Consider the following 24,782-nt stretch of genomic DNA (forward strand, 5'->3'; position numbering starts at 1 on the left):
GCGGGTTTGAATTTTTCATCATAGTACATCGTGAGAGGTTTAGAGATAAGAGGCTTGTCGAGATACTCATCATCCATCATTTTTGTATTGATCTCATCATATTCATCATAAAATTCTATGATAGTCGTATCTATCAAGCTTTGCAAAATTCGTTTAAAGGCTTCATATCTTTGAATTGAATGTCCAACCATTTCTCTATGGTACTCATAAACCTGATTGTGATCTTTATAGCTTCCATTGTCATCCAAAGATATTGGTTGGATCGTGTTTGTCTCAATCAAACAATCATACACCCACTTAAAAGGGGTTTTCACTTCATTCACACATCTTTTGATCCTTACAACTTTTTCATCACTCATAGCACTAATTTTCCCCTCAGTATGGTTTGGTAAAGGATTTGTATTGACATTTGGTTTGGATTTATCAAAAGTTTAAAACCTTTGGTTAATTAGATCTTATACCTTACACTTGAGGGCTATGCAATTTTTAAGAGCATGTCCCTAATGGTAATCACACTTAGCATTGGGATCATATTAACCCGAATAAAGTGGCTTCAATGGTGCCATATAAGTAGGAGCAATAAGGTATCTTCTCAACAATTAGGGATACAGATAAATGTAAAACATAAAAATTGAATCAAACTGGGGCTTTTCTCAATTGGTGTTGTTTTGTTGGCTTCTTGGTTATTGGTTTGAGGAGTTGGTTGAGTAATCGGTCGAGTGGGAGGTAGAAGGGCATGATTGAGTGGTTAAGGGTTAAAACTTAGCCTATAAGATGGCTATTAGGGTGCTTAGTAATAATAGAGGTGTTGGGAAATTTGGTTGGTGGTGGGGTAAAAAGAAGGGTAAAATAGGTTTGGGTTATATGGAATAAAATGATGGTGTAGGGAATTTCATTTGAGACTGCATGTGTCTCATGCTCTTTCTTTTCACATTTGCTATCTTTTTCTCAGGCATTTCAATTTTGCCACTCTTGATGGTATTCTTTATCATTTCGCCTGAAATCACCATATCAAAAAAAATTTTTGTTGCATTTTTTACCAACTTGTCATAGTAAGGTGCTTTTAATATGTTGACAAATAGTACCGTGATTTCCTTTTTAGTTAGTGGTTGTTGGACCTAAGCTACCACATCCCTTTATCGATGCGTATATTTTTAAAACATTTTCATTGCCTTTTCTCCATATTCTGTAGCATCAAACCTGTTAGGGGTTGTATCAAGAACATGTTTAGACTGGACAATGAAGGTTTTGGCCAAGTCCTTTCATGAATGGATTCAACTTCGATTTAGCTGCACATACCATTTTATCGTTGATCTAGTTAGACTATCTTAAAAATAATAGATCAAGAGCTTGTCATTTTGAGTGTGGCCTATCATTTTTTTAATAGAACACAACAAGGTAAGTAGAAAGACATTTTGTTCCATCATATTTTTCAAAGTTTTAAATTTAGTTGGAATAACTAAATTAGGCACCAAACTGAGCTCATTAGCATTGATAATCCTATAAACATCATTACCCTCTACTACTTTAACCTTTCTTTGAGCTAATCATACTTGTTTCATATTTTTGAATTCATAACCAGTTTTGACATTTCTCGTAACTTTTTTTGTTCAATTGGATCATCAAGATTTGGTACCAGAGTGAGGTTAACAGGAATTGATCTTGTGTTAGCATTCACATGGATCTGTGGTTGGCTAGCGAAGGGATAAGGGTGAGATTAGGCATTTGGTGGCTATACATATATGCCCCAAGGAGCTTGAACATAGGATGGGGTGAACCCTGAAGGATAGAATGGTTCTCTTATACCAACCTCTTCTCATGGTCTCGAGGTGCCGGTAATTCCTTTACCTTTTATTGAATTGGATAACAGTTGCCTTTATTCAATCATTTGCAGTTCAATATTTTGTTGTATCTCCATTACCCTTTCTCTTATCTCTTTTTATGCTTTTTCAACTCTTTCAATCCTAGCAACATTTTCGCCATTCATGATTTGAGTTTAAGAACGAGTGTTTTGTTTGTGTAAGACTAATTGACTTGTGCTCTTCAGCTTTGCTATCCTTAAACCTTTAATTTTTATTAACGATGAATTACGGCACATGATATTGCATTATTATTGTTAATTTGGCTTAAATTAAAATGCATATATGAAATGAATGTAATACAAATTAGGGCATTATTTTGGATTAATTTGAGCAAAAGAAACTTTCATTAACCGTAAAAGTCTTTGTACATCACCCAGTCATCTTTACATTAAAACCATAAAAATATTTGACTTAAGTGTATTGCTCCCTAGCCTCACATAAAAAGTTTAATAGTCTCTAACTATAGCCCTGGGTTGGTATGATCTCTTGTTCAAGTGCTTTTACTTTTTCTATCATCTTGCCAGCCTTTTAGACAGCTTTGTAGATTTGAAAAGTCAGATGCTCTATGTACTGTTGCCTTCCTAAACTCTTTACTCTCCACATTTCTCGAGCATCCACTTCCATGTTACAAGTGCCAGCCTAATAATCCTTCATTCTTTGCCATTTAATCAAAATTTTGTCTATATGATTTCGATTATTGACTACCTAAAGTTCTAAGCTCATTAGCTCTTGCTCCAAAATCTTTTTCTCATTTTGTAGATAAGAGTTCTTGTTCTGTTCCTTCTTTAACTTTGCCTTTAGTTTCTTGTTCTCTCTTTGACACTTGGCTACCCTTTCAGAGACTCCCGAAAACTTTTCTTTCATGTGTGCTACTTTTTGGTGAGTGTAATGATCATTTCCATGTTTTTTCGAGCTTTATTCTTCCAATACTCCAATATCTCTTTCGATCTTTCTATATCCTTCTTGGGTCCCCTTAAAGGTTTATTGTCCAATCTCAATCTTTTATTTTCTTGATGAAGGTTTTGCAAATCTTTTTTAATACATTTCACTCATTGGTCAGCTTTTGTACTATATCATCTCTTATCATCAAATCATATCTCAATTGATTAACTTAATCTATCATTGCCATCTTCTCTTTCTTTAACTCCTTTCTTTCAATCTCAAACACTCATTGGGTGATATCCAAAGTTGACAATATCGGTTCTGAAATAGGAGTGGGCAACTTACCTAAAACATCGACTGATAAAGGCCTAACTTCATTTACCTTTTTCATTCTCCAAGCAAGGTACCCTTCTATAATATTATCTGCGTATCTAGTTGGGTTCATTTGGTTCATTGCTTTCATGCTTTAATGACTTCACAGACCTTTTTCATATAACCAGATGCCCCATAATCAAATTCAAGCGATTTGAGTCCATGAGTCATAAAAATGAACTAATGCAAGTCATATTGCCTTTAAACCATTAAAGGTGCATAACTCGTTGCCTCCTATATTCCCAATTAGGGTACCCATGACTCATCTTCATAACTATACAAAATGCTCATAGGAAGCATTGATGGTGCCCTTTATGTTACATCCTCACTAGTAAGTTCTAAAAAGAATGACATCCATTGACTTTTCGTCCAATCCCTCCGCCATTCTTTGATGGGAACGAAATGATGGGAAAATAGTTGGCATGCTATCTTCCCTTTTCCCTAAAAGTGACTTCTAAGCCATATAAAAAGTAGCTTAGTGCATCCTATGAATTGCCTCTCACCCTTTCTTTGACAAAAATTGAGCAACCTGATGGTCTCTGTGAAAATGATCGGTAAAGGGTTTATACCTTTATCTAATTGCTCGAAAAAGTCGATCACTGAGACTTCTATATGTCCCAATACCTTAGGGAATATTATCAGCCTATACATAATTAAAGCAAATATATTCAACGCCTGATCAATATTACCATGCTTTTTTATATGCTCAATTAGAAAAGTTGATGGAATGGCTCAACTCCATTCTTTTATTTCTTGTCTTTATGTATTTCTTTGACCTTTATTTGCATAATCTTGACTAACTTCTTCCTATACCCGATAGTTTTTTATTCTTTCTAATAGATCTTATTTTGATTAGTAGACTCTATCCAGAGTAGAGAGGAACATTCTTCAATTGTAAAAGTCAAGTCTTGTTGGTTAAATGCGAAACATCGATAGGACAGATCCTAAAACTATATTGTAGCCTTAACTAGTGCCTCATCAATCATTACTAGTACGAGCAATGCAATATCCCCATTTTTTAAAAAAAGACTCTTTCTTTTCTATTCCCCATTATTGCCTTATAGATTCCAAATCGACTACATTTTGACTCTAATCCATATGTACCAACTGTGGAAGTGTAGATACATAACTGACTCCTAAGCAATCTTTTTTTTTCTTAGGTACTTCGAATTGACTTTTGACTTCTAAATAATTTATGCTAAGAGCTGTTGCTGGCTTTATGAGTGCCTTTTCTGCTTTTAATTGATCCAAAACAAATGCTCTTTTAGGAAATATGATGCCTATATGATATATGTAGTAAAATTAAGAGCAACAAAGGGAAAAAAACAGTCAATAATGATAATAATAAAAAAATAAATAACTAAATAAATAGATAAACAAATAACCAAGCATAGCACATAATAGAGCAGATTAATGTCCTAGCTTTAGGTGATTTTCTTGATAAGGAAGGCATGGCTCTATCCTAAGCAAGCTTCGTATGGCTCAAAATATGCTGGGTTAGGATTTACATGTCTAAAGGTTCCTGACTATTTCCTTACATCATTGTCCATCATGGACTAGTAAGGCTCTTCGATCCTCACCTATTATAGGCTACTAACAAAAATGGATTGATCTGAGTAGTAGTATTTCGCTAGCAAATGTGAAGGTTATCACCTTATGAGAGCATAACTACTTTACTTCCTCCTAAAAGGAATAGAGTCCAAGTTTAGAGCTCATGCATGTAAGTGTATATGCAAAGGTGTACAAATGACATATTAATCAAAATATCACAAAAAAATCATATCATAAATAAATCATAAGCACAAAATCAAAACAAAATAATAACTAACATATAATTTATTTTCTTAAAATAAAGTAATAACTAACATGCAATTTACTTTGTCAAAATAAAGTACTAACTAACATGCAATTTATTTTATCAATTAACTTATGTATTTTTTTTTGAAAAATTAATATAAAGGGAATTAAATTAAATACTAAATAAAATCAATTAAATCCAATAATTATTAATAGCGCATAATTAAAATTTTGGCATAACTCTAAAAAAAATCTTAGTAGAATTGCCAAGCTGTCATAAGGTATCAGTCCAGAGACTCGATCGTTAGACGTAAAAATATTTTAAAAATCGTGAAAAACACGAGGAGTCGCCGCCAATCTTTTCTTAGGGTGTGATTGGCCACCCAAAAATTTCTCTTTTTAATAAGACAATAAAATGGGTTTAAAGCTTTATTAAAAAGACAATTTTGGTCTACGAAAACATAATGGGTTCATGAGTGGATTACGTGTGAGGAAGGATTAGCACCCGCACAACACTCACAAAATTGGTACCAATTAATTATGCGCTATTTGTAATTTTGGATAAAAATGATTTTCTATATGAAATTTAATTATAATTCCCTTTTTTATTTTAAAAAAATCTTTTATTGAAGAATATTAAGAAAATCTTCAAATTAAAGAAATACCTTTAAAGTCCCAACATAAAGGCAAAATTTAAAAATAGTCTTTCTATTTAAGATTCATCATAACATTTCTTTTAAAAAATAAAATAACATTCTTTGTAAATTATAATTATTGATAACTCTCCAACATCTAAGAAGAGTACCAATCAATTATATTTCATAAAATGCTATTTGAATTTTATTTGTTTAAAACCAAAAATTTGAAGAAAAACTTTTTATATGGTAAAACAAAAATATAATAACATAATTAATATTAAACCAGTGTAACTAAAACAAATATATATGTATGTATTATAAATGAAAACTTATGCAAAATGATGATTAAGCATGAATTTAAAAACTAGGATTTCAAATATAATGAAACCACTCGGATTCCCTAACATCTAGGCAAAGCTTGGGTGCAAATTTTTTATATTTAAAATCCCATCTTATTATCTTTTATTAATATTGTTTCTATACTTGTTAATTTAACAAAATTTATTTTGAGTAATGGAAATGCATGAAAATTCTTAATGAAATAAAATTTCCTAAATACCCCAACATTTATGTGGCACTTAGGAATAGATTATTTTATAAAAGGTTTTCATGTAAATTCTTAAAAAATTTAAAATTTTAAGAAAGCTTTTTATGTGGTAAAAAAAGGGAATGTAATAATATAATTAATATTAAATAACCATAACTAAAACAAACATATGTATATGCATTATAAATTAGTATGTTAATCTAAAATGGAATGTGTGCAAATGATGATCAAATGCAAATTTAAGAATTAAAATTTCAAATATAAAAGACCACCTAAACTCTCCAACATCTAGATAGGGTTTGGGTACGATCTTTTATATTTAAAATCTCGTCTTATTATATTTTTATTAATATGGTACTTTCATAACCAAAATTTTAGCCAAAACAAATATATATATATATATATATTTTTTAAGCCATGAAAAGGTATGAAAATCCTTAATGAAATAAAATTTCCTAAATACTTCAATGTTTAGGTAGTATTCAAGAACAAATTACTTCATAAAAGGTTTTCATGTAAAACATCATAAATTTAAGACAAGTTTTATGTTTTAGGTAAGCTCAGGTTTGAATATCAAGATTTCATGAACCTTTCTAAAAATCTCCAACATTTAGGCAAACTTTCAAAGCAAGCTTGTTTTTATAATTTTCAAAAATTAATTAAATTTTTTTATATATCATTAATTATATTCTTTAGCATAAAACTGTTATTACTATTAGTAAAAAAAAGTCCTTAAAATGGAAATAGCAATCAAGATACATAAAATGTATTCAATAAAAGCTAATGTATGCACAAAGAGACCAGATATTCAAAATCTTGGCATAATCTAGAAATAAATATGATTATGTCAAAATAATTATGCAAAAGGATGCTTAAATATTCTAACCCCCTACTCATAATTTATTATGTTTTTTTTTCTTATCTACCTTAGCCTTACTACATTTGTTATTACATTATTTAGAACATCTAGTAACCATCATGCTAAAGATTGACCCACCTTTACAACCATCATACCAAAAGGAACCATAAAAGAACTAAGCATCAAGATAGTGGTTGGATCATGAGGTATGTGTAATATTTTCCCTCATCCAAAACTGATTCATGCACTAACGAAGTAGATAAAAACATGTATAACCAAGCAAAACAAACATGAATGTGGGACAATATAGTTCACGTGAAGCATGCACTACCTATGGCCTATTTTCAACCTTCATTCCTTATGTTTTCCTACATCCAGAATTTATTGTTCATGCACTGATCGAGTAAGCAAAGTCATACAAAGAAAGTCAAGCAAAACAAAAATAAAGAGGGAACATTCACGTGAAGCTTACTCTATATATAGACCATTTCAGCTTTCCATTCTTCATAGAGTCAAATACAAGAATGGACCAAAGGCAAGACCCCACGTAAAGAAAGAGATCAGAAGAGAAAAAAAGCTTGAAGCTTTGATGTGCATAAGACCCCAATATGTGAAACTAAGGGCTAAAGTGAAAGGAAACTAAAACTTTTAGACCTTTCTTCCTCTTCTAATAGCTTATCTTTTTAACTTGGAAATCAATTTCTTTTGAAGCATTCTTCCCAGTCAAATGAGGGGTAGTTTCTATATAAAAAAACTAATCCAAATTGTGACTGCTTATGGAAAGTTGGTAGCATGGTTTGGCTACTCCAAGCTGATTTCCCTATCTTCATTTGTTTTAGCTTAAGCTAGCTATAGGCTAGATATAAAGGATGGAAAAGAAGAGTGGAAGGATTTGTGGCATGGACTGAATAGCTGCTGCCAGAAAGAGAAACAACAGTTATTTGGCAACACTAGAATAGACAATGATGTTCCAACCAGTTTGAAAAAAAATGAAACAGAAACATAGAACAAATAAGGCTTGAAATTTTATCAACAAACACACCAAGCACAAAACATGAAAGGAATAAATAAGAACACTTGTAGAAAATACCATAGTAGGTGAAAAATAGTATAAAACACATGATATAATCGGCAAAACTCAGCCTTGGTATGGGTTATCTCATCTCTTAAATTTTGAACTTTCTTTTTTTTTTTATGCTTTCTTTTCTCTTTTTTTTTCTCAGATGCTTCCTCATTCTTTCCTTCTCTTTCTAGCAGCTTCCTCTCCCTCTCTTTTATTCGATAGTAGCTTCCCTCAAAAAGCAAGATCTCAATCTTGCTCAATAAGGGCTCTTGGATAAAATCTCATCTAAAGGCCGTAGTTCTTCTTCTTCTTAATTCCAAGGAGCCACCTTTGGCCCTTGGATTAAAAGTCAGCAAAAGATCTAGTGGCTTAGATTAAACTCTACAAAGATTGAATTTTTATGCTCCCAAGCCCATGAAAAAAACCATTTTGCCCTTTAGTGCAAAGTTTTGGTATTTATGGCCATTTTTTTAGAAATCAATGCTCTCATGCTCATTTTGGGATCTTAAAGCATCAAAAATCATGAAATATTATAAAACCAAGATTTGGAAATTTTTGCAAAATTTTGAGCTCGAGAAGGTCAAATTACGAAAATACCCCTACGATGGTATTTTGGTAATTTTGTTTTTCCTGGGGACTGCTATGATTTTAGATACACTAAAAATCATGAAATATTATAAAATTAACATCTAAAAAGTTTTGTAAAATTTCGAGCTTAGAAAGATTAAATTATGAAAATACCCTTATAACGGTATTTTCATAATTTCACACTTTTTAGGGTACTGCCATGATTTCAAACTCACAAAAAATCATAAAATATTATAAAATTGAAATCTTGAAAGTTTCATGAAAATTCAAGCTTGAGAAAGCCAAATTATGAAAATACCCTTAAAATTGTGTTTTGATAATTTTACCCATTTCGAGGTAGTGTTGTGATTTTAAATGTACCAAAATTATGAAATGTTATAAAATTAAGATCTGAAAGGTTTCATAAAAATTCAAGCTTGGGAATTAAAAATTAAAAAATATCACTATAAGAGTATTTTGATAATTTTATCTTTCTCGGGGCACAATAAAAATTTTAGTGTTTCAAAAAATATTCCAAATTCAATTTTAAACCACACTGATTTTAATTAGGTTTTGAATTTTTAGAATTGACTCAAGATTTATCCTTTTTGATCAATTTTGTGCAATTTTGACTTCATTTGACCGAATTTGACCTGAGTTGAATTTGATTTTCTGAATCGGTAAATTTGTGAGCTTTCTATGGGTTTTAAACGGTTCTCTTAAATGGCCTTGGTCCTTGTTCGCAAGTGAGCCCAAGATCAATTATGTTAAAAAATATCCTGGATAAAATTCGTTATCTACAACAACCACAAAGATCTTCTTCATAGACTAACAAAAAGTTCATTGAATTATTTCAGTTTTATGGAACCCAAATTTATTACACAACATTCTCAGACAAGTATGACAATGACCTTAATTTTTTAGGCACTACATAAAAATCAATCACAAAATCTTACATTATATCTTTTTTTATTTTGGTAAAGATGATAATGGTAAATGATCTGAACCATAAAAATTTTATGTTAAAATAATGTTACATCCCTAACAATTCTTAAACAAGACTCTAGAGTAAACACCATATTTTATAAAAGACATTTAAGTTTTTAAGTTATGTTTAACTCTTCATCTTATATAGTTTCTAGTTTACCTCCACCCATTTATCAAAGGTGAGTTAAAAAATATAAACGATATAGATGGTTTAAGTTGCCTAATATAGCTCTGAATAACACAGGTTGTTAAATAAACAAAGAATAATTTCCATCTTCAACTAGAATGTAATATTATGGATTATAGAAATAGTTTGAGCTTACAATAGTAGCTCTCTTTAGCATACTTTTTCACTTATAAAAAGACCCGTGTAACACAACTAAACTTAAAAATTTTTGTATATGCTGAGAAAATGTTCGTTGCATAATTTCAGTTTTATGGAACCCAAACTTATTGCACAACATTCCAAGACAAGCAAGATAAAACACCTTGAATTTTTAGGCACTACATAGAAAATCAATCACAAAATCTTACATTATATCATTTTTTCCCTAAAAATGATAGCAGTAAATGATTTACTTGTACCTTAAGAAGGCAGCTTAGCATAAATGTCTAGTATCTATTTAAATAATACTACATCTCTAACAATTTCACAATAAAACTCCAGAATTAGCCCTACACTTTATAAAACATAGGTTTAAGTTTTTAAGTTCTACCTAACGCTGTATCATATGTATTTCTAATTTACCTTCATCCATTTAAAATTAAAAGATGGATAAGATAAATTATTCAAACTGCCTAACATAACCCTAAAAAATACAGGTTGTTACATAAACAAAGAATAATACCTTTTTGCAACAAGAATGTAACATTATGGATTATGCCAATAGTATAAAACCTTACAACAGTTAGTCTTTTTAGCGAGCCATTTTTTATTCTTTGATGTAAATCCTTACATTATTTTTACAAAACATCAATAAAAATACTAAGATATCCATATACATCTAGATATATATTCCAATGCAAATAGTAATTTGCTACCAAAATAAATTAAGATCTTTCCCCCATCATATCCAGCTGTTATACTAATCATAAGCTTTATAACTTCAACTATGCCTTCTTTGGAACATCTAAGGCACATATGCTCTAAATATAAAACATATGATCCTTAAAAGACCTCAGATAAAAATGAAAAGTCAATAATTAGCTAATTTAAGATCTAACACCTTACACCATCATAAAGAGAATGTTTTGTTTTGTTTAGTCTAAACAACATTAAAAAGGTATTAAATAACAAGTTGCTTATGTTACTAGAATTAGCAATCATTTAAGAAGCTAGCTTATATTTGTCTCCAATTTAATGTCGCATAGGCAAAGTGAAATCTATATAAATGAATCATTTCTCTACTATTTTGCATTTCATCTTATCAAAATTTAGTGATTTCTTTATCAAGCAACTATCAACAATATTTTAAATTCTGTTTTAGTTTTAAAGTATAAAGGATTAGCAATAATTCATCAAAATTATTCAAATTTATAGATTAAATGCATCAAAAATTTGAAAGATGGTAGTAATTTCAGCTTGGTAGTAATTTTAGCTCAACATTGAAATTTGTCAAAATTGAGTACTATTAGAATGAAATAGCAAAAATGTTGCATATACTGATTACCTGAGAAATTATCATTAGAAAGCATAGAAATGCTAACATTTTTCACAAAATTTGAAACCTGGAGAAGAATGTCTATGTTATCATTGTTCCCAAAGGCCTTCTTTAACCTTAGACAATAAGAATACTAACACCATAAATTAACTATTTAAAATAGATAAGAACATATTGCATAACTAACATAAAATATAGTCACATGATAAAACAAACAACATAAGTTTTGCATATATTAACGGTAAAAGAATAAACATTAGAAACGTCGATTTGATAATTGCATTAACTATGTGCCAATTGTTTGCCTTAAAGCATTGTAGACAACAATTTTATAAAAGGTATAAGTCAACAAAGTTACTAAATAATAGTTCAAATTTCTTATATTATATTCCATGATACAATGATTAAATTTCTTTACATAACTTTTTTCCCCAAACCCAGTCACCAATTGATCATAAGAAAAAAACAATGACTAAAATTTTTGTTAGCATACTTAAAAAAATATTTGAATTAGATAAAAATTCTTATATCACTTGCTTAATAGTTATAAACAATACATTTTTATAAGTAAAAATTAATAGCATTTCCTCTTTCACTTAAAGTCCATTAGATCTATATGGTACATATATAAACCAATTCAAATTCCAACCTGTGAACAATACTAATCACTTTACTTCCAATAGGACCTAATCATAACATTAAAAATAAAAGTAGAAAGTTTTAAACACTTTAACTCTTAAAAAAGATTGACTTTAAGTATATCTAAAATAGTTTTACGGATGAATTCCATATCTAATTATTTGTGCTATTAAGAAAAGTGTATCATCTTAATATCAAATATGCAATTATCATAAGTAAATACTATTATCATTGAAGATGTCTTAGATGTTAAGGAAAAAAAGTATGGAAACCAGTATGAGCATAGCCATCATTGAGTTTGTTAGTAAAAATATGGAGAATGTTAAAAATATGCTTGCGGTCATCCAAAAAAATTGCATAGTTAAGTTATTAAAGCTTTTTTTCTAGAGTCAAGTTGTTCTTAGCCCTAGTAGATTGACATAAAAGCATCCAAGAAACTTGCTAAAGATAAGAAGTCACTAGTCTACTAAGATTTATAACACTTCTAGTTTTACAGTTTGTAACTTTTTTGCTTCAACTTCAAGTCAAGGACAACAATAATTTTCTTAAAATTTATTTATAATTATTTTATGTGTTGAAAATTAACTAGAAATTATTTGTAATCAAAGACTAGACTTTTCAATTACTATACTAAACTGAAAAAGTAATTTAAAATAATGCATAAAGCTATTTCTTTACAAAAACATCAAGCTCATTAAACTAGAAATCCCTTAATCTACTTTTAATGTCATTTGTTTTCTATTTATAGTTAATATGTTGTTGCTCTACTCTTGTTTTTGTTGCTTAGATTGCCATAGAAATACACAATAGGACAAGAATAAAAGTAGCACTTTACACTCAAAATAAATGCAACTTCAAGTAAATAATTGCTAATTGCATAACTTAACAACAAATTACCTTTAACTAGCACAAGCTAATGAGAGTTTTTTGAAAGAAGTTATTAGGGTCTGCTTTGATCCTCATAAAGCTACGTACCATTTTAGCTTCAAATCTTTTAAAAAATCCTAAACTAAACTCTTTTTCAGGTAAACCAAGTTAACGTTATTTGAAATTATAGCAGCGAAGCAATTTTTTAGTGTTTCAAAAACTTTTTTCTTCTGGTAAAATTTTCTTTCCAAACTCAAACCTTTTTGTTTTTCACAAAGATTTTTCTCTTCTAAGCTAAAAAAAAATGTCATCATCCCATCTTGGTTGTCAGCATAATGTGTCTCAAGCAAATCATAGACTTTGATTTGACTTATTATTTTTTTTCAATTATAAAATAAAGTCTCTTGTCACAAAGAATTCTCTTCTTTTTCATTGGGTAAAGAAGGTCATTCTCATTAACATCTTTACTTATAATGTTAGTAACATCATGTTGAGAGATTGGTTTGATTGTATTTTTACCAATAGATTTAAAAAATTCAATGAGTGGTTTTGATTCTCAACCAACAAACTCCAATTTCTTTGATTTGGCTTTTTTTTTTTTCAAACTAACAAAATTAAGTGGCTTCCTATAATATTTTTAAAATCAAAACACTCATGTTGCATTTTCATCCATATTTGATGCTAACTTCCTTAATTTGAGATTCTTCAATTGGACATGTACAAAAAATAAAAACTTTAAAATGGAGTGTGTTAATATCCAATGAATAGAAAAACATGCTTAATTATCCTAAACATCTATCATGCCTTGCAGCTGGTGCAGAAAATAACCATGTTTAGTAATAATCATGAATAAAGTGGCAAAGTCTCTATTCATGTTGGAGTTGTCATGTTTTTGGTTATTCAATCCCCTAATAAACAGCTTGCTTATGCTAAAAGTTAACAAGCCTTATGCTGATACAATTCTAATTGCAACATTATTCCTAACATATGCAAAATAGTGATTTAAGTTATTAGATATGAAAATCATTTAACTAGTAACAGTTGTTGGACAATTAGAAGACAAGTCCACCAAATGATTACGTAAAATAGGTATAGATAGTAATATTGAAACTTATGTACGATCAACTGGTCATACAAGAGACTATATGTAAATATTCTATAAAAAAAATGTTAAAGTAGAAATGACTATAGACAAGTAAAAGAAAGTATGATTATGTACAAAACTAAAATATGCATAAACATGTAGTTGATAAATAAGAAAAAGAATGATTTGATTCAAGCATATACAATAGAAGAGTGATTTTTTTAGTAAACAAAAAGCTATAAATTCCACTAACAATGTTGTGATTTTACAACAAAATAATAGCAATAGTGATACTATCTTTTTTTAATTACAATACAGATTATAAAATACAAAGTAAAGCCCTCACTATTTCTCTATAATATTATTATTACAATAATAACAATATTGTTCTCTTAGTTGTTTCATTTTCAAAATGGCAAATTAAATCCATTTTATTTCAAAATTAATACCAAAATTTGATATTTTATGTTTCTTTTGAAACAAAAAGAAAGAAATGGGGAATTACAAGGGTCCTCACCCTTCTTTTAATTATTTATTTTCTCTTTGAATTAATAATGAAAGGAACATAATAGAATATAAGTAAATCATGCAAAAATAATGAAATAGTAAAGAAAAAATTAACATTTTGTCAAAATGAAGCTTTGGGAGTTTTACTTGCAAAACTAGAATTTTACTGCAACTGAGTTTCATACCTAACCTAACCTCTACTTTTCATTTCAATTTACACTCCACAATGAGGCGAAAGGCGACTACCTAACTACCACATCAACATTTAGTAATGCCTACTTGTATTCTGGTTCTTCATATTTGTGCTTTCGAATCGATGATGTTGTTTTTAGCTTTTTTTTTCATAAATAGAATATTATATTCCCAATTGGAAAGAAAATCTATAATTATTAAACCTTACCATCTTTAGATTTATTTGTCCTTAATTAACCCTAAATAAGGTAAACAATATGGAATTATCAAAGCCTTACCAAACATGATTTTACCCTTTATCATTTCTATTTAATAGTTCAAAAAAGGAAGAAAATCTTTATTTTTGTCATAAAAAGAAAATATAGATTTATTAATTAATTTGCATTATTGTTTGAAAAATATGGCTGTTAAATGAGACATATGCTTCACTTTTTTTGAGTTTATCAATTATAAATATAGTTTTAAAATGACATAATTATTAGATAAATTTAAAAATAAGAATCTATTAATCTATAAATAAATTAATTAATTTATCAATGAAATATTAAAATATATCAAAATAAATGAATAACATATGAAAGCTTACTAGATGATTGTTGTTACTTTAGGTGAAAAATAGTATTGAGATAAATAGTATTTTTCTTCGACTAACAATAATATTGAGACAATAGTATTGGAACAAGATCTAATAAGTTAAAATGTTTAAGGATATATAATCTTTGATTAAAAAAAGACATAATCTAAAGTATATGGATTTTTTACCAAAAAAGTAATTTTGACTTTAATATTCACTAAAAATTTGCTCCTGCGAATCTAAGGTCAATGTTTTTATAATTTTTTATAATTATTTAATATAAAAAAATAAAAAATTAATGCACTTACAAAATATTATAAATATATTGAAATTTATAATACTTAAATTTAATATTTAATTTATTATAATTAAAGTTTTATTGTTTGATTTTTGCATTATGTTGTGAATGTTATAATTTTTTTTTTAAATTATAAGTTTTAATAAAATAGTATAAATCTTTTAATTTATTGAAAATTATAATTTTTAATAATAAAAAATCAAAGCAATTATATTCATTTTATAAAAAAAAAATTATAATAAAAAATACAACTACATAATGTATGTTAGAGAAGAAAAAGATTTTTTTTATTTTTTTATTTTAAATCTTAATGGTTAATAGGATTAATTCACATTGTTAAAATGATTTTTAAAATCTTTTTAACACAATACTTTTGAGAAGGACTCAAAATTATATATCGCTTAAGAATTTTGAGAGAAAATTGACAATCACAATTTTTTAAAAATGATTTTTATAGGATTTTTAAATTATAATTCTCATTATTTAGTTTATTCAACTTCAATAAAAATAAAATATAATGTCAAAATAAATTAAAAATAGGGTGTGCTCCTTCACCATTAAAATAAAAAAGTAAAAGACATATATTGAGCATAAAACCAAGTCAAGTGGACATATAAAGATCTAGATTGAGACCTAACGTAGATTTGACCACCTTATTTTATCATTTATTTTTTTATTTTGTCATTTATTTTTCTTCTTCTTTGCATCATTAGCATGAAGTAGTTTCAAAAGGCACCATAAATTCAACTAAAAATCCTATATCATATTCTTTCATCTCTCTTTTTTCTTAAATGCATCACTCATCCCATTTCTCTGTTTCATCTCTTCCTATTTCCTTTTCTCTATAAAAGTATCAGATGCTTCTCTATTCCATTTTTTCTTTCTTTTCTTTGTCCTTTTTCTTTTCCACCCAACACTATCATAGTTGCCATTATCCTTTACTTCTCTTATTTTTCTACTTTATAAATAATGTACAAAAAAATTCATTGCTAATGGTGTTTTCCTTTTTTTTTTTTGTAGTTGTGTTGGTTTGTAGTTATTGAAAAACTCAATTTTTTTAATAATTTTTCTTAATTTTTTTAAAATATCATAAAGCTAGATAAAGTTTAGAAAAAAAAAATATGAAGTCGCTATTTATTTTTAGTGTCGATTTTGTTGGTTTTTTTAACTTTAGTTATTTCTAGATTTTAAAAGTTTACATTTTGAAAAAGAAAAGTTAAGATCTATTAGATTTTTCTTTATTTTGTAAGAGACAATTTTTAAATTTTTAGATCAAAGAGATTTTTTCAAATCTATTGTTCATTATTATTTAAAATAAATTCAAGTGAAAATGATTTTTTTTCTTATGTTTTTCACTTTCTAGTAAAGTATAAAATCGTATATATATATATATTAATATAGTTGTTCATAGATCTTTTGCATATATTTTGTTTTTTGCAATTTTATTTTATATTCCTTTTTGTATTTTTTTCCTAATTTTTTTTCTAAACTAAAAAAAATATATTCGAGATATTAACTAAAAAGTTAATCTAATTGTTGTTCAGCATGTGACTCAAAATTGAAGCTTTAGATGAACAATGGCAATTTGTAGATTACTTTCATATATATTATAATGTTGTTCATGCAATGTTGAGGAAATTACTCTCTACCAAAGGAAAAAAAATTAAATAGAATCATACCACACTAATCATATATCATATAAAATAGTTAATAAGATTAAATATTAAACTATAGTTGCTTAAAGATGTTAATTCAAAAGGAAACAAAAGCAGTTAAAACAGTTGTTATAATCCATTGTAGAAGAACAAAAACACAATGGCTACAAAGTAATATCAAAGTTTAAACAAAATATTAAAATGTGCATGTTAAGTTTTACGCATCTTTCTATTAATTAGAACATAGAATAAACGTTGTTCAACCATTTGAAAAAGCAATGATCGCCAAGGATCAACCAATTGTTTGCCACAAGTTTTCTTCAACCACCTAAAAAGGACTTATTTTTCTCTAAATACCTAAATTGAAGAGGCTAGCTTGTGCGTATTTATGGAACCATTAAGACAACATTGACATCATGTTGTGGAGGGTACTCTTTATAAAAGGAATAAGAATATGCTACATTTTAAAAATAGTTGAAAAAACAATGATTCATAATAATTCAAACATAAGTCATTAAAAAATTTAAATTATTTAAATGTAGCACAAATTATAGAAAAGCAAGTTATATAAGTTGTATTACCAACACACAAGATGTTTCAACTTTTGTCCTTGCCATGGTAACTTTAAATGCTACATCATCAAAATCATGATTCTAAGTAATAGTTTCATCTTCTTTATTACTGTGAATTTTGTCATGCTGGTCTTATTCCGTGGAAGTATCATCAAGATAAATAACATTGGTGGGCTTCTTTTCGCACTAAGTGACTAGTCACACTTTTTTTTTTTTTTGATATTTGAAGAACTTGCTTAAGTTGCTTTTTTTTTTTCAACTACAAAGATAAAGAAATGAAATCTTAAGAAAAAAATCATAAGATAATCATATTATTTCTACATGAAAGATATTTGAAATCAAGTTATGACCTAATCCTGCTTGAAGCATGTCTCCAATGATAACACCACCAGTTCCAACATATAAAAAGGCATAAAAAGATGCACAATTATTGTAGTTCAAGGTAAGTGCATCACCATATCACAGGTAATGTGCATCAACAAATGCTTTCCAACCATTTTTCAAATATAATTGACCATTAATCTTAAGTAAATCCAATTTGAATCGAGTAGGAAGTAAGCTTTTAAGATTTATGGTCATTGCAGTTTTAGCATAATGTAGATATATGTTCATGTAATCGAATGGAGGTTTTCTGTAACTACAGTGTTAATTTGAAACAGTCTGTTAACATAAATTTGAATAGAGATATGTATGCATTGCTAATCAGAATTAACATGGGTTTTTGGATTTTTTATGACAAAAAAAAATCAGCACATTCTTTGAATTTTAAGAAGTTTTTATCTTAATCCAAAAAAAAAGGGGTTATGTTTTTAAATTTTGATTTTTTTGTCTTTTCTGAAAAAAAAAAAAAGAAAAGAAATTAATTTTAAACATTAATAACAATAAGATTATTTTTACCAAAATTAAAGAATAACATGCAATCACTTGGTACCATCTTCGATGAGCGTTGTAGAGATGTTAATCTTTCCTATGCATAATCAATTCATGGATCCAACTTTGATTTTGCATATCGTAAAATATTCTTTTCATAAGATTTTAAATGTTTTATTAAAAAAGATAAAAAAATTTTGGGTAGTCAATCACACCCTAAAAAAGATTGGTGACGACTTCTTATTTTGATTTTTTATCAAAATTGTTTTTTTAGCCCTCATTTTCCAATTCCCCATTTGTTCAGCTTTGGATCTCCCACCCCTAGGTCTTGAGATGTTATGAAAGCTTGAAAATTCCACTGGGAATATATTTTTAAGAGTCAAGCCAAATATTGATTGCATGTTATTTTAAATTTTGGTTTAATGATCCTAGTTAGTGTTTAATCTTAATTCTTTGATTTTAATTTGCTTGTTTTCTTAAAAAATGAAAAATTCAAAAAATTCAAAAAAATGCAAAAGATTGATTTTAATTTTTCTTGTTTCTAAAAAGCAAAAAAAAATTTTAAAAAAGTTTGTGTGTTTTTCATTTCATCTTTATTTTAATCTTGTCATTTATTATAAATTGTGTTATTTATTTTGCTTTTAATGATTGTGGGGCATTTAGGATAGAGGTTTTAGGAAAAGTGTGGAAGGTTTGTTTGTTCCTTTGTACTCACTCACATTGCATTACATGTACAAGCTTTATACCTAGGCTCTAACCCTTTTTAGAAAGAAGTAAAATAGCTACACCTTTATGAGGTGTAAACCTCCACAATGGCTAGTAAAACATTTTTTCACTCAAATTAAACCCTTTTTGCTTGTAACCTATAATCAATGAGGATCATGATGCCTCATTAATTTATTAGGACAATGATATGAGGAATAATTTGAGAACTTTTAGATGCATCAATTATTAGCCTGACATATAGGGAGCCATAGGGAGCCAGCCCTATATAGAGCCATGTTGTACCATTTTCATAGAAATTACTCGAAATAAGTTACATGAAGAAACACTATCTATATTTAGAGGTAATAACAATGGAACAAGACTAAAATTTTGAAAAAAAAAACTTAAAAAAAAAAACATTCTTTTAAAAAAATTTTCTTTTTTAAAAAAATCTTTTGGCATATTATTTGATTCGCTTGATGTTTGTTTAAAATGTACATCTTCAAAAAATGTTTTTCAATAATTTTTTTTACTATACAACAAAACCAAACCAAAAAATAAAAAACAAAAACAAAAAGACAAAAAAAAAACAAATTTTAAAAAAACAAAGGAAAAAGGGAAAGTTTTTCTTAAACTTTTTGTTGTTTAATAAAAAAAAGGAAAAAAACCTTTAAATGCTAGTCATTTTGTGTGGAATAAGAAAAAAATATGTGTTCTTGAGTTTTTCCACTTCTAAAAAGAAAAAAAAAAAGAAGAGAGAGTCAATATTGTTTCATTCCTTACATTTTATTTGATTCTGTTTGCATATATTCTCATGTTTTTGGAGTTGAAAATAATAAGATAGTACATGCATTTCATTTCATCCACTTCCTAATAGATAGTACATGTATTCCATTACATGCACATCTTAATGGTAGCATCAACCTCATTAGGTTTGCAAAACACAAGTATTGCATTTCATGTAAACATGTCTCATGCATATAATATGTCAGTGCATTTCATATAAGTATGTTACATTAATCATAGGTATACATCTTATCATTCATATAGTACGTCATTGCATTTCATGCATTTGGATTTACAAATAGTAAGGTTTTATAAAACATGCATTGGATTTCATATGAACATATCCTACCACCCTTGTAATAAGACATTACATTTCTTGCATGCATATTTTTGTGTAGTGTAATTTTATTCATTTGGGGCTTTATACATATGAAAATTCATTGTCTTAGGCATCTTTGCATTTCATGACATTCTTTTACATCATCATCATATTCATGTACTTAAAAACATGTTCTATGTACCATGTAAGTTAGAAATTACTTATGGCATTCATTCATAAGAATAACACCATAGACTTTTGGACAAAACCCTTGAAATAAAATATCTTAGAAGTGGGTATCAAAAGGGCAAAATTGGGAGATCAATGGGAAGTAAAGGGAATACCTTTAAATGACCTAACCTAAATATAAAAGGTGATTTAAGGCATTTTGTTTTTGACAAAATAAAACTTGACATGCATAACATGCATCATTTGTTTTAACATTATTTTTATGTTAGCTAAAGACAGGGAATGGTGGTTGTAAATACATTATCATCAAACTTTTGAAGCAAAAGATATTTTCAAAAATCTTGCCTAAATATTGGAGGATTTTTAAGAAATACCTTTTAAGGCAAACAATAAAATTCACATCATGTGCTTTTAACTTTGGATAATTAATAAAAAGTTTAAGGATAGTGCATCCTAAGAATCATGGAGAATAAGCATGCTAACCAGATTGGAAAGGTAGAAAGGGTACAAGAATAAACAAGAGAAATAGTCACGGGGATGCAACAAAAGATAGACAAATAGTTGGTAAAACTAAAACAAATGTTGATAAGGTTGTCTAAAAGAAAATAGGTCATTGAGACACATGATGCAAGGGAAGAAATATTAGTAGAAGAGCTATTGTACACAAGAGTTATATACCTTTATCCTTATATTACTCAGGCATCCATAGTAACTCATCAACCTTATGCTGGTATTTTTATTATGCTATCTTTGATTCAGATAAATGTCAATCCCAGGTTTATTCCTTGTGACACCATTATTGTGCCTAATTTGAATAATCCTAAAGAATGAGAGAAATTAAAAAGAATGTCAAATTCATTAAAAGATATAGAGATGAAAAACAAATATGATTTGTTATAAATAAGGTTAAAAGTAATAGAGGGGTAAGATGTGTAAGTGAGTGTAGATGCTAGTGAATGGAGTTTAGTCCCTGATTTTGTTATTCCACCAAAGTTCAAGGTTTTGAATTTCAAAAAGTATGATAGAACAAAGTGCCCATCGGTGCACATTACCATGTATTACCAGAAGATGATGAGTAATACTCATGATGATAAGTTACTGACCCATTACTTTCACGGTAGTCTCACGGGGTCTACAACAAGGTGTATACCCAGTTGGACTAAAATAAAATCCATTCCTAAAAAGATTTGGCCAATGCTTTTATAGCACAATATAAACATATATCAAACATGACACCGAATAGGTTAATCCTACAGAATATGGAGTAGAGGATACTAAGACTTTAAAAAAGTATACCTACAGATAGAGATCTCATGGCCTAAATACAACCACTATTGATTGAAAAAGAAATAATTATTCTATTTGTCAATACTCTTCGATCCTCATATTTTGATAAGCTCATTGGGCATGTCACCAAAAACTTTGTTGATGCGGTGCTTATTAGAGAAATAATAGAAAATGCTACAAAAAATGATAAGCTTGGGGGAAAAGAGACTTCTAATACAAAATGTTAAAAATATAGCTTAGGTTAAAGGTCACGAGGGGTAACAATTTGGAGACTTCACTTCGTTCTATCATTATTCCATGTATCAAGCCCATGTAGCATCAACTTATCATCTTTATCAACCAATACCAATAATAGTTTTTTAGCTTATAACTATTCCCTAAACACTTTAATGCATTGCAACACCCATCTTTGAACCAGTTACAAGGCTTGGCAAAAGGATAAATGATCTAAAAAGATCAAGAAAGAAGTAAGTGAAAAATTGAATTAAACTAATTCCCATGATTTATATTGAACTGTTACCCCAATTGATCTAAAAAAACCTCTTGAAACTTATGAAATTGGAATCTTTAAAGCTTCTTTACCCAATATGGTATAACACCCATGCATGGTGTGATTACCATAACAGTGATCAACCATGCATAATAGAGGATTGCCTTAAACTAAAATACAAAGTTAGAGATCTAATCAAAGCTAAATGATTAGTCTTTAGAGACAATGAAAGAACCAGATGAAAAATCTATGGAATTGTTAGTAAGTAGAAGCTAGAAATATAATGAAAGGTCTTTTAAGACCCAACATTTAAGGCTATTTGAAAATTTAAAGTTGTATTTGACTTTTAGGTTAAAATGAGGACATGTTGTTTAGGGGTAATTTATAGTCTCAGTTTGAAGATGTGAAATCTAGTTTGGTTTGGATATTTTAAATGGATAAAACTTTTACATGCCATACTACTTTATAGATTTTTAACTAAAATTTTCCTATTCACTTAAGCATAAATTTTTAATTTCTAGAATTTTTCGATAAAAAAATAAAAAAGTTTCAATTAAAAATAAAGCCCCATATAATTAATTTCCAAAATCATGAAAAAAGAAGTGCTTTGAAAGAAAAAAGAAAAAATGAAAGAAAAGAAAAGGAAAGGAAAGAAAAAAAAAAGTTTTTTTTTGTAATAAAGATGGAAGAAGTTTCAAAAAGGTTGACGATCATTATTAGAAACAAACTGATACCTACACACCTTTTTCCAAATACTCTCATCTCTCAAATCACTCAAATGATTCCATTCATCAAGCATATCCCTTTCAGAGGTGAGAGCTTGAATTAGTAAACCTTGTCTTCACCTATTAATATTATAACATAAAAATGTGATATTCTTTTCTTAGGCAATGAACAATGAGGTAGCCAATTTTGAAAAAAAGATTGGGATTCCTAGAAGATCAGGCAAACATAGCATTTTTTTTTTAAGAATTTGGATGTGGTAATTTGATAAATGTCGAGGTTATGTTGTGCCTTTAAAAATCCCTTAAAATTAAAGCTACCTAAATTTTTTAGGATGATCCCAAGCACACCAGCCTTTCAGTCATCTACCCTAAAATGGTCCTTATCTAGTGTTTTGAGGCATATTGGCTAAAAAGCAAAATTTCATTACCTTTAAGACAACTTGAGTTGTGATCAACCCACCATTTGTTATGGAATGCCATGGATTCCTTGACACCCTAAACAAGTTTATTCCTTGTAAGCCTCTTTTTTACACCAACCTTCATTAGAGATGGTTTGCAAATAAGACATTTTTCTCAAATGGTGGTGAAGGGCATGCAAAAAAGAAAAAAGAAAAAAGGGAAAAAAAGAAATGAAAATGAAAAGAAAAAAAATGAGAGAAAAAATGAAATGAAATGAAAAGAAATAAAAGAAAAAAAATTTTAATTGTGACATCATACACTTAAAACATTTAAATGAATTTAAAAAATAAAAAAATCTTAATAAATTCATAAAGAAACCAATAAGAAAAGACCAAAGAGTTCAAATAGAGTAAAAAATTATAAAATCCTTAAGAAAAACTTTCCCTAAACCTTTTTTTTTTTAAAAATGTTACTTATTGAATTTGAGTAACCTATGCTTAAGATGATAAATGTCCATCTTTCATCATCCCTTTGTCAATGTAAGAAATGTATCCCTTACTATCCCTTTGTGCTTGATAAAATTCTTTTCAAATAAATCTTGATCAAGGATCACCCTTCACACTAAAGAGCAAAAAAGGATGCATTTAATAGGTCAAGTATGGTATTGTCCAAAAACGAACCATATTTGTTAGGGGGGCTAAATGTCTAATAAAAAGTTTTGAAGTTTTAAATCAACTCAAAGAAAGAAAACAAAAAAAAATGTGAAAGAAAGAGAAAATAGGGAAAAAATGAAGAAAATGAAAGAAAAAAATAAAAAAAGGAAAAAAAGAAATGAAATGAAATGAATGATTAAGTGGAGATTATAGGAAAATAAAAAAAGATATGCCCCAGAGTAAATCCTTAAATAAAAAAAATGATTCTTAGTTTAATCATCCTTAAACACTTATTTTAGGCCTATTTATCCTATTTTTTTTAGAATTATGAGCCTTAGCCTATGTTACGTCCTAACAAAAGTCTATATTAGCTCAAGCACGGGTACTTAAAATTAAAGAGCTTTTCTTTCAAAAATGACAATAAAACCCATAAACCTTTTTGTCTCCCTTTATTACCTAACTAGCCATTTGGACTATTAATTCATTTTGGATAAGTTTGAATTCTTAAGTACTTGGTGTAACAATCGAAAGAAAAAAAAAAAGAAAGAGGTGAATATGACTATAGGGTGAAAACTCTACAAAAAGATAGTCTAGAGTAAATCTTGAAGCCCTAAAGGCCAATTTTGATATTGACCAAAAGTAACTCAGGCCCTTTAAATGATACAAAGATATAAAGTCCCAAAAGTTTGAGATGCATAAAAAAGAATTGATTCTGAAATTTTAAACTTTTTATCTT

General features: G+C 28.3%; 1 pseudogene; it reads right to left on the minus strand.

The window, feature by feature from the left end:
- The window catches only part of LOC111316375 (uncharacterized protein At5g08430-like), a 28,184-nt pseudogene extending 13,449 nt beyond the window's left edge, over positions 1–14,735 (minus strand).
- Positions 14,736–24,782: the final 10,047 nt, after the last annotated feature.

Source organism: Durio zibethinus, chromosome 24 (assembly GCF_047325235.1).
Source record: "Durio zibethinus cultivar Kanyao isolate XHJ-2024 chromosome 24, ASM4732523v1, whole genome shotgun sequence".
Lineage (NCBI taxonomy): Eukaryota > Viridiplantae > Streptophyta > Magnoliopsida > Malvales > Malvaceae > Durio > Durio zibethinus.